The 12197-nt window shown below is 42.0% G+C and overlaps 1 protein-coding gene across 1 annotated transcript in view; it reads left to right on the top strand.

The window, feature by feature from the left end:
• LOXHD1 (lipoxygenase homology PLAT domains 1) overlaps positions 1-12197 on the top strand; it is a 929469-nt gene that overhangs the window by 593532 nt on the left and 323740 nt on the right. The window lies entirely within an intron of this gene.

The raw sequence follows: 12197 nt of genomic DNA, 5'->3' as shown, positions 1-12197 counted from the left end.
CCCGCAAGCATGTGCGCAACATACATTTAAAAGCATGTTTTACTTACCTCAGCTGCCATGGGAGGGCATATTCCAGCTAATTGTACTCCATTTTTATTCACTATTAGTGTAATAGAAAACTGACAGACAACAAACCCAGTGGAGCCCGAATTGACCTCCATAAATAGGAGCTGTTCCTGTGTTCCTGGCACTAAAACTGTCACCTCAGAGGCCAGGGGTCGCAAAGTCAGTTACAGGGGTAGCAGAGGGCAAGTGAGGGGTTCAGGCTGCGACCCCTAAATGAAGTCCATGCTTGAGAGATTTTAACATCAATGGAAAGGAGGTTCAAGGGCACACCCAAACCACAGTTGTTTACCCTAGGTGGTACTCCTATGGATCTGAGAGACTCCCTGTTATTGTACTGGTTTATGGTGCTGAGCGAGTACAGAAGATCTCTTTCTGTATCATTAATTTTCATATCTGCCTGGTTGCATTAAAGGCTTTACCCTGTTTTATACAGTAGACTCAGATCAGGTATAGACCAGTGGGTCCCAACCTTTTAACTTCTGTGGACCCCTCACTTTATCATGACTGAAACCCCCACTGAATCATTATTGGATTCCGGGGACCCCTCCACTGAGTCATTAATTAAAGTTGGGTACCTAATCTGTTAATATTACTTAATTTTCTAAGCAGTTGCGGACCCCCTGAGGAGGCTTTGTGGGCACCAGGAGGTCCCCAGACCACATGTTGGGAACCACTGGGCTAGACCACAATCTGGAAACCTGCGTGAATGAATTTATGGATTCTATGCAACATTCTTGGTACAGCACTACGTACTTGCAGGAAATTTGAAATAGCCTAATTGGCCAAACCTAGAAAGACTATGGGCCAGATGTAGGTAGGTTCCGATTTGCGACTTGCAAATGGCGAGTCAAAGCGCCTCGCAATTTGAGTCACAAATCGGAATGTAGGATGGTGTCCCTGACACCATCTGTGACTCGCAAGGGGGTCGCAAAGGCCCACCTCATGTATATTCATGAGGTGGGTTGCAATTTGCGACTGCAATTTGTGACCCCCTTGCGAGTGGCGGCATTCACAGGGATGGTGGCCTGCTGCGGACAGCAGACCACCATGTCTGTGACTGCTCTTTAATAAAGCAGTTTTTTTATTTTTTAGTAATGCAGCCCGTTTTCCTTAAAGGAAAACGAGATACATTACAGAAACGAAAAATGAAACGTTTTTGTTTCATTTTTTCAAAGCAGGCAGTGGTAAGTAGGACCACCGCCTGCTCTGAAAAAAAAATTTCAGTGCCATTCACAATGGGGAAGGGGTCCCATAGGGACCCCTTCCCTTTTGCGAATGGGTTAGCACCCATTTGAAATGGGTGCTAACTGTGATTGGTTTGTGACCGCGCTTGCAGTCACAATGCAATCCTGCATTGCATTGCAACTTGCAATTAGGAAGGGGACACCCCTTCCTAATTGCGACTCGCAAACCCGTTTTGCGATTCAATAACCAGGCTACCGAATCGCAAAATGGGTTTTGTGCATTGCAAAGTGCTTTTTGCACATCGCAAACAGCGAAATTCGCTGTTTGCAAAGTGCAAACTGCTTCCTACATTTGGCCCTACATTCCCATAATCCAGGCATACTGACACAATAGCATCAATGGCTGTTACACAGTGGGAAAGGAGGGAAACAACAATTTGTCTCAAATGTTTCAGCTGGTTGAAAGATGCTTTATTTGATGAGCTGATTGTTGTTTCCGATATCGCTGTGAAGCAACCTAGATACCACCATTGTAACCAGCCTTAGTCAGAGCAAGACATTGAAATGTACAATCTGAATCTGAGCTAGGGTAACCAACAGAAAACCTACTTATCAAAATGAAATTCTACTATCTACATCATCCACAGATATACTTCTCTCTTCTTTGTAGGCACATGGACAGTAAATGTAATCTGATGGGACAAAAGCACTGCCTGCTCTCTCCAACTGGTCAAGGAAGGGAATGTGGAACATAGGAAGAAAAAATGTGGGAGAAAATGAAATCTGGTGGGACAAAAGCATTAATTTCTTTCTCCAGCAGGTCAAAGAAGGGAATGTGAAACATAGGTGTTATGTTGTAGTTTAGTGGTAATAGGGCTTTAAGGAAGAGAATGTTAAGAGGATAGAACCTAGCGGTATCCCGATAACGGGAATTCGTGAGAAGGAAAGCATAGCGTGAAGAGAGAGGAGGCGGTTAGAAAGGACAGAGCTGGGTAAAGGTTTTTATTATAGATTGTACTACGAGAATAAACTTCCATTGATGAAGAACTGCATTGCGTATTATTTTGGACGAAGACGAGAGGATGTAACAGTGGCAACGAGCTAGTACGGCTGAAGTACGACGAATCCAGCGAGGACCGAAGGTTACTACGTGTGAATCGACCCCTGACCTCGGCAAACAACAGGAGACATGAAGGACGTCCAAAGTACACAAGCGCAAGTACAAATAAACACTATTTTAGTGTTTACAGTTTTGCACGTGCGGAAACGCATTGAACAGCAGCTGCACGAGCGCGCTAAGCGTAGAGCATGCTAAACTGCTGAGTGCCTGGCAACGCGACGCTAAAGGAAAAAAAAGACAGAGTTGCCTAGCAACGCGATGTTCGCAAGGAAATAAAGAAGAAAAAAAGAAATCGTGTCTGGAACATCGCATCTGAGCCTAAGTATTTAAGTGCATCCTAGAAAAAAAACATGATATATGATGCTGTGAATGCACCATAATGCACGCAGTACATGTACAAGGAAAATAAAGTACTTTTATAAGAAAAAAAAACAAGGAAAGAACGAACTTAACTTGCACATAACAATATGGCATCACAATTAATAAACCCACCACCAATTTTTCTACAACATCCAGGCGAACCATGCATGGTTTGGGAAGATTGGAAAGATGCGTTTGTTACCTACTTGGATGCTATTGGAGGGGAGATGTATGTAGAGAAGAGAAAATTTGCAATTTTGAAGCACTGTCTTGGTGTGGAGGGAAGAAAGGTTTTAAAGACTCTACCTTTGCAAGGTGTACAAGGTGAAGATTCTGATCAAGAGGAGGAGGTGTATGAAAATGCCATAAAGGCGTTGGAAGAGAACTATGGAAAAAAATGAATATTGTGGTAGAGCGGCATAAATTTTTCTCATGCACTCAGAAACAAGGAGAGACAATAGATCAGTATGTAAGCAATTTAAGAAGATTGGCTATAAGTTGTAAATTCAAGGATCTGAATGATGAAATAATTTGTGATCAACTCATAAATAGACTAAGAGATATGAAGATACAGGAGAAATTGCTTGGTTTAAAAAATCCTACGTTGGAAAAAACAGTTGAGGTAGCAAGACATATGGAAAGTACACAACAGTATGTTAAAGAATTAAATAGTACAGATGCTGGAAGTAAGGAACAAAATACTGTGAGCGAAGTAAAGTTTATCAGGAGTAATGTAAATGAAGGAGGTGGGAAGAAGAAAGAATGTTATAGATGTGGCAGTAACAAACATTTGGCGGAGGCAAAGAATTGTCCAGCGGTCAACATCAAATGTTTTAAGTGTAAAAAGATTGGACATTTTGCAAGGGTGTGTAGGATGATTGGAGACAATAAATTCAAGAAATCTGTAAATACAGTAAAAGAAGGCGGAATAGCCAGTAAAATGAGAGACGATAGTGCGAGTGAAGAAGAATTGGAAGTCATGACTGTCATGACCGTGGAAGAAGAAGATGCAAGGGTGTGTATCCAACAGAATGTGAAGAAGGACGAGTATAAGCCACCTAAGTGCATCGTCGAAATAAATGAGAGACAGTTGCATATGTGGGCAGATTCATGCTCGCCATTCACATTAATAGATGAACGGGTTTGGGAAACCTTGGGAGAAAACAAACTTAATCCAACTGATGTGGTGCCGGAAGGATATTGTGGTGGTAAGCTTCCAATTTTGGGTTATTTTGAAGCAGAACTTGCATTTAAGAACAGGAAAACCAAAGGGAAGATATATGTGGTGCGTCAAGGGAAATCGTTGCTTGGATGGAAGGAACAACGAGCTTTGGGAATTATACTGGATCCCAATCATACGGAACAAGTGTTACTGACGGAGGAAAGTAGGGAAGAGAAATGGGTGCAGAGGTTCCCTAAGTTGTTTGACAAGAGATTGGGTTGTCTCCGGGGTTTTGAACATCAGATCCTTTTAAAGAAGGAAGCAGTACCCAAGATACACGAGGCACGGATGGTACCATTGGCATTAAGAAGTAAAGTGAAGGAAGAACTTCATAGGTTATGCGGAGAGGGCGTGATAGAGCCAATAGAAGTGTCTGAATGGTTGAGTCCAGTGGTCATAGCGAAGAAACCTGATGGAAGGATCAGAATGTGCATTGATTTAAGAGACCTGTATGACAACATATTGGTGGATCGTTATCCATTATCAAGGATAAACAAAATGTTAGCTAGTGTTCGGAAAGGAAGATGTTTCACGACTTTGGATCTGTCGAATGCCTATCATCAGGTGCGGTTGTCAGAAGGGTCTCGACATTTAACTTCATTCATCACGACAGAAGGAGCATTTCAGTGTATCAGAATGCCTTTTGGGCTGGCATCTGCCTCTGCGTTGTTCCAGAGAATAATGCAAAGGATTTTGGGCAGTGTGAATAACACTTTGGTTTTTCAGGATGATGTCTTGATCTGGGAGAAGATGAGCAAGCGCATGATAGGGTATTGTTGGAAGTTCTGAAAAAGTTGGAAAAAGCAGGACTTACCATAAGCAGGAAGAAATGTAAGTTCTGTGTTGAAGAAGTAGAGTACTTAGGGCACACGTTGAACCAAGATGGCATAAAACCTAAGCTTAAACTGATAGATGCTATATCGGAAGCTCCATCCCCACAAAATAAGGAACAATTGAGGTTATTCCTTGGATTAGCTGAATATTACACAAAATTTGTAGACCATTTTGCGGACAAGGTGCATGTGCTAAGAGGTCTAATGAAGAAGGGATGTCGATTTGAGTGGTCTGAAGAATGTCAGGAAGCATTTGAATTAATCAAGAGGGCGATAGTAAAAGCAATCACATTGGAACCACATGACCCCGATGATCAGACCATAATTGTGGTGGATGCGAGTAATTACGGATTGGGGGCGGCGTTGTTGCAGAGACATGAAGGCAAGGAAAGAGTGGTAGCTTTTGCATCACGTACATTGAAGGGTGCCGAACCAACGTATTCCACAATCGAAAAGGAGGCTCTAGCATGCTGGTGGAGTGTGCAACATTTTCGAACATATGTGTGGGGAACGGAATTTGAGTTACGGACCGATCATAAACCATTAATAGACATCTTTACGACGAAAGGAGCAAGTAGGGCAACACCAAGAATTGCGAAATGGATATATAGACTACAAGAATACACGTTTAAGATGGAATATGTTCCGGGTATAAGGAATATAAATGTAGACTGTATGTCTAGATTGCCAGTGGATGATGGTGAGAAGATTGAAGAAGACGAGTGGGTGGTGGCAGATGTATCAGACATGGACGGAGCCATAGATAAGGAGGAGTAGGAAGCCGCCATACGTGAAGACATAGGGGGTCATTCTGACCCTGGCGGTCATCGACCGCCAGGGTCGACGACCACGGAAGCACCGCCAACAGGCTGGCGGTGCTTCCTTTGCTATTCCGACCGCGGCTGTAAAGCCGCGGTCGCCCAGCCGGGTCCGGCGGTTTCCCGACGGATTTCCCCCGGCTGGGCTGAATCACAGGATGGCGGGAACGGGTGTCGTGGGGCAACTGCACCGGTCGCACCCCTGCAACTTAAATGGAGCCGGCTTCATTGTTGCAGGACCTTTCCCGCTGGGCTGTCGGGCGCTCCTTTGGCGGGCGCCCGCCGGCCCAGCGGGAAAGCCAGGATGGCCTCCGCGGACTTTTGACCGCGGAGCGGGCAAATGGCGGTGACCGCATGGCGCGGTCAGAATGACCGCCATAGTGTTGAATAAGATAATAGAACAGTTACCGGAGATAAAAAAAAGACAATTGAATATTGATTTGGCTGAATATAAGAATGTGTGGAAAGAATTGTCTGTGATTAATGGTATAATGAGAAGGGGGGACAAATTGGTTGTACCAGGTAGCTTAAGAGAAAGAGTGTTGAAATTAATGCATGAAGGACACGGGGGTATATCTGCCATGAAGAGGAAAGTTCGGGGAGATTATTGGTGGCCAGGAATGGACAAACATGTTGAGAGGTATGTAAGAGATTGTGTCTCCTGCGCATGCAGCGATAAGTCACATGTGTTGTCGGAAACAACCATTAAATCGAATGAATTTCCGGAGAGAGCGTGGGAAAAGGTAGCCATTGACATATGTGGTCCTTTTGAAAGTTTGGGGTGGACGGACAGATTTGCAATTGTTATGATTGATTATTATTCCAAATGGCCGGAAGTGGCGTTTGTGAGGGAGGTGAAAGCGGGTAATGTTATAACGTTCTGCGAGGAAATTTTGAGGAGAGAAGGTTGTCCTGGAGAAATAGTCAGTGACAATGGGCCACAATTTATTTCTTGTGAGTTTGAGAATTTTCTCAAGAAATGGGGGATTAAGCACCACAGGACTCCGGTGTTCCATCCTAAGGGAAATGGTATGGTTGAACGATTTAATCGAATGTTGGGGGAAAACATCCAGTTGGCTGTGGGTAGTAACTCTTCATGGAAAACTCAGATTAGAGATATATTGTGGAATTATAGGACAACCCCACACAGTGTGACTGGTGAAACGTCGTTTTTGTTCTTAAGAGGGAGAGTGCCTTGTACGGTGGCGGTACCAGCATGGGTGGTAAAGAATAGGAAAACTGTAGTAGATTCTGAAGAGATCTGCCAAAGGGTGAAGAAGTATCAGCAGCAGTATGTGTCAAGGTACAATGATAAGATTAAAAGAAAACAGGAAGTGTATGAAAAGGGCATGTGGGTAAGAGCTAGCACAGGCAACATGGTAAGGAAGGGTGAATCTAAATTATCAGAGCCTAAGTGCGTGATTGAAGTCAAGGGAAACTGTGTTAAATTGTCAGATGGTAACTGGTGGAATGTGAGGAGGATAGTGAAGTGTACGGACGTGGAGAAGGAAGAATGGTTCAGGAGAAAGGAAATGAAGGAAGTACGGATTGAAGATAGTATGAGTAAAAAGTCTAGTGACAGAGTTAAGGAAAGACCAAGGAAATTGGAAGACTATGTGTGTTATTAGGGTTATAGATATAGTACTGATATTAGTTTTAGGATTTTGTTATTTTTAATATTTATTATGGGCTCCACTCAATTGTTATATAGAATAGGAGATGTGTTATGTTGTAGTTTAGTGGTAATAGGGCTTTAAGGAAGAGAATGTTAAGAGGATAGAACATAGCAGTATCCCGGTAACGGGAATTCGTGAGAAGGAAAGCATAGCGTGAAGAGAGAGGAGGCGGTTAGAAAGGACGGAGCTGAGTCAGGGGTTTTATTATAGATTGTACTACGAGAATAAACTTCCATTGATGAAGAACTGCATTGCGTATTATTTTGGACGAAGACGAGAGGATGTAACAATAGGAAGAAAAAATGTGGGGAAAAAACGAAATCTGGTGGGACAAAAGCATTGCCTGCTCTATCCAGTAAGTCAAAGAGGGGAATGCGGTACATAGGAAGACAAAATGAGGGCAAAGCAATTTAAGTGAGGTGTCAACTCAGATTATAAAGATCCATAGGTGAATTAGTCTAAAAAAGACTGAGGAGTCCTTAGGGTAGAAGTTCTCACACACCCTCCAGACGTGCAGTTTCCTTGTTTTGCCTATGGATGGGGGAACCAACATATTTCTGATAGTACAGCCAGTACGTGAGCTATAGGGCTACTGAACATTAGAAGTCCCTCCTCTTAGGACTGAGCTTTCAACACTAGTTTTCCTGTTGGGTGGCAAGCCTAAACACAAAGCAATGCCCCTCGCATTCCCTGTGTCTGGGGGGTTTATATTTAGTGCTTTGGGGGTTTGCTTCAGAAAATCAAAAAAACATGCTGACTGGTCGTCATTACATTGCAGCCAGCCAACATAGCAGTTTTTTTATGAATGCGCTTCAACAGTGTCAAGAGGAGCATATTATATTTAATGTCAAGTGTTATTTAAATGTATTGTACTGTGTCCTGAAAGGTGCTATGCCTTTAATCAATAGAATGTTAGTACAGTGCATGAGATATGGAATCTCGAGTGCTGGTGGTTCTGCCCGAGTCGGACTGGCGAAGGGGAGGATCTCATTTGTCTGGTTCTTAATAAATCACATCCATGCTTTCACCTTGTCGCCGTGTACTGAGGCCGTTACTTCATCTTGGTGACGAGCGCCAATCACAGAGACGGAGTGCCAGAGCCAGCTTGATCCGAAGCAACAGTTTGCTTTAATTAAAAGCAGACCCATGGAAAAATAGATCGAGTGCTACCATCAGTTATCATACGAGTGCGGTCAACCGTAACACAAAAATTCGGAAGAAATATCTTAATTGATATGAAGTCAGCTTCAAGAGTCCGTTCCAAGAGTCAAGATACTTAATACGTGCCTTTGTGATTCAACACTTGTTACCGTCTTCTCTCGCCTCGAGACTTACAGAGGAAAGAACCTTAGCACAGCCCTGTCTTTGAAATAAAATAGAGAAAGGACTATTTTTAACATATTCATACCTGTAGACTTTTAGTATTTAAAATAAATATATAAAAACAACATAATGGCAACAGCAATAAATATTCCACCACTTTTAGCACACAAAGAGGAACTATGCACACAATGTGAAGAATAGATAGACCTCTTTCAAAATTATTTAGTAGCATTAGATGACCAAGCATTTAATCCACAAAGGAAAAAAGCCTTATTATTGAGCACCACTAGTAAAGAAGTGCATCATGTATTCAAATACTTGCCTGAAATATTATGTGATGATAATCAACCAATGGAGGATGTGTACAAAGAGGCCAAATTGCGCTTATAAAAAAAGTTTGCTAAAGAGGCAAATATAGTAATGTCACGCTATAAGTTCTACACCAGACCCCAAAAATAAGAGAGTCATTGGAAGACTGTGTTTCAAGTTTGTGGGAGTTGTCAGTCAAATGCAAGTTTGGCCAAATGACTGAAGAATTAAGTCGCAACCAGCTCATTGTACAATGCAGAAGCAAAAAAACGCAAGAACGATTAAGGGTAGCAAAAAGTCCTTCACTTGAGGATACACTTACTATTGCAAAAAATAGTAGAGGACTCAGAAATGTGTATGAAAGAAAAAACAGACAATGAAAGATAAATTGCAGTAGTGAGTAGAAAAGATAAGACGCGTGAAAATGTAGCATCAAATCTTTTAAAGGAACAAAGATAATAGTTTGTTCTAGATGCGGTAGTACAGCACACATCAGTGAACATAAATGTTTTTTTAAATGTAGAAAGTGCGGTCGCAAGGGACGTTAGGTTCATGTGTGCAAAAATGGGGTGAAGACACGAATATCAGTCACTGAAGATTTTGCTGAAGAACACTTTAAAGAGGATTGTGTATTTATGGTATATTCTGAAACTGAGGAAAAGAGAAGGAATATAAGGCCTAAGCGCGCCATTTGTGGTTTTGGACAAGGAGGTGGAACTAATGGTGGATTCTGGCTCACTCTACACTATTGTACCAAAGTCAATGTGGAAAAAAGAGTGGCCACAGTCGAAGTTGTTCCCAAAGGACATTGACTCAAGACACTACCCGGGATCAAAAATAGATGTTTTAGGATATTTTATCGCACTGATACAATTTAAGTCTAAACGTGTTTTGAAGGGAAAATCTATGTAGCCGAAGATGGGCCACCCATAATAGGCTGGATCCACCAATTTGATTTTCACATTGTAATTGACCCACATTCTACGATAAAGTGCTGGTGTAGACAACTTAAGTGTAGAAGAAGTACTGAATGAAATGAAGGGTGTCTTTGATGAAAAACTGAGGGAGTTGAAAGGATATGTACATACAATTATAGTACAAGACGGTATGAAACCCATAAAACAAAGTGAAGAGAGCCCCGTCCATGTCACCTCAGTGTTTTTCATTGGTTTGTGGGCTTGCCTGTTAAAATCTGCTGGCTTTCATTAGTGGAAGGCATGAATACGTCATGCCTTTTCCGGTGGTTAGCCCTCCTCGAGCGCAGCGACCAAGTACTGAAAACATGCGAGGCTTGCTTTTTTCCATCCGGTTTGCGGACTACTTTTTATCTTTTTTTGCAGCACGATCTCGCTTGGCAGAAGTTGAGCGCTTTCCATGACATTGCCTCTTTTACATAGTTAATTGTACTTTTGCCGGTTACGTACATATTGCACTTTTGCTGATCGGTTTCGTTACGAGTGAAGTGTAGCAGCGCGATCATGCTCTTTTTTTTCCCATTTACAACTGCTAATAGCTCTAACTCGGAGAAATGCAATATTCGTTGCGTTGCAAATGCTTGTTTACAGTGGAAGTGATGGTCTGCTGACTTGTACTGTACTGTTTTGAGTTCCAGTTAATTTAAAGGGCAATCAGAACAAACTAATCTAAATGGTTCGAAACGTTTAGAGAAACAATTTGAAAGAGACCAATTTTAACATTTTTAGTGATCACTTAAGAAGGTTTTCCCATCGCTAGCACAAACACTAGTCTCATAGCGATCCTCTTGTAACTACAATGGCTGGGCTTCTAGGGCCAATGAAGATGTCATTTGACTCATTCATGTTCAGTGTGAGTAACCTTTCGTGTTGACCCAGTTAGTAACTGTGCATGCTGCAGATCACGGGTTCAAGTCCAGCAAGATCTACTCAGTCTTTCACCCTTCCGTGATTGAGTATCATTTAAATGGGTAGAAGAAATATCTGTTGAGAGAGCTGCAAAACTGTAAAAGAGAATATTGATAGGTTCGTCACTGCACTGACTATCCAGTGACCAGTTAGCCTAGTCCCAGAATATACGTCCTTGCTTATGTGATGCCATCGCCCCCCAACACTTGAATTGTTTATGTTTATGACACCCCCTGCAATGGAAAACATGTGCCTATATTTAAACAAGCAATGCATCAAAATATCAGTGACTAAATTGGGTTGCATTCGAGTTGAGATTTCCCCACTAAATAGTTGAGTCCCAAAATTTAAAATGCACTAATAGGTGCACAGCTATATTAGTGTCCGGGTTTGAAGCATGGTGTGACTTTTATCCAGTTTCTTCCATTGCATTTCTGGTCATATCAGCTATTATTTCAGGTTTCTAACAGTGCTTTCTAGGAATGCACACTTCAGTCTCAAGACCTTAGAGCAATCAGTGCCCTGGTAGGTCTGTGATCCTGCTCCAGAGGTGATAGATTGTTAAAAATCTGATTATCCACACCTTCATGTGGCTCTTAAAAACCCCTTTACGTACCCTTTCCCTGCTGTCTCAAGTTCTCTTCTCACAACTTATACATGCAGGAACTAATTATGGGACCTTATTCACAAATTATGACCTAGTAATTCAAGTCAACTGTCGTGAACTGAGTAACCAAATCAAAGGAAGCCTAAAGGCATAGCACCCTGGTTTGCCATTATCCGAAAGCTGCTGACACATTTCCTCCTTTGCAGGAATCAATGCCTGACAAGGTCAATGACTCTTTGGACCCAGCATAAGGGTGTGGAGAAAAAGTAATTACATTTCAGAACACACCAATTCAACTACACAGTATGACCAAGGTGACCAAACAAGGAAAACTCTATTTGGGAATAAAGTTAAGGGGGTTTATTACAAGCTTAGACTCAGTCATGTAGAGAACTCTAAAAACAAAGTTATAAAGGTACAAAATCACCAAGGGTTGCTCAAGATGATGAATTAGTTTCAAACAGACTAACATTAGTAGAACTAAACATTTAACGGATACCATACAGAACATCAGAAGAATAATCTGATGTACAGTAAACAAACGCTGTTTATACCTTACAAGCATTAAGGCAGTTTCAATCATCTGGGTTCAGCCAGTGTGGGCAAGGGAAAACCTAAAGAATAACCAATCAGGGATTATCATATGTTGGGCTAAACACACGGGCAAAAGACAAAAAGGGAGAAAGGAATTTGGAAAAAGGAGATCTGGGGCAATAAATCACTAACTAAAGTGGGCAAAAAGTAAGTAAAAAGGGAGGGTGTCAGCATTTCAGAAGCTTGGTCAGAATTATTCTTC

The sequence above is a fragment of the Pleurodeles waltl genome, chromosome 1_1, assembly GCF_031143425.1.
Source record: "Pleurodeles waltl isolate 20211129_DDA chromosome 1_1, aPleWal1.hap1.20221129, whole genome shotgun sequence".
Taxonomy (NCBI): Eukaryota; Metazoa; Chordata; class Amphibia; order Caudata; family Salamandridae; genus Pleurodeles; species Pleurodeles waltl.
The sequence above is the reverse complement of the archived record's forward strand: the minus strand, read 5'-3'. Positions and strand labels throughout refer to the sequence as shown.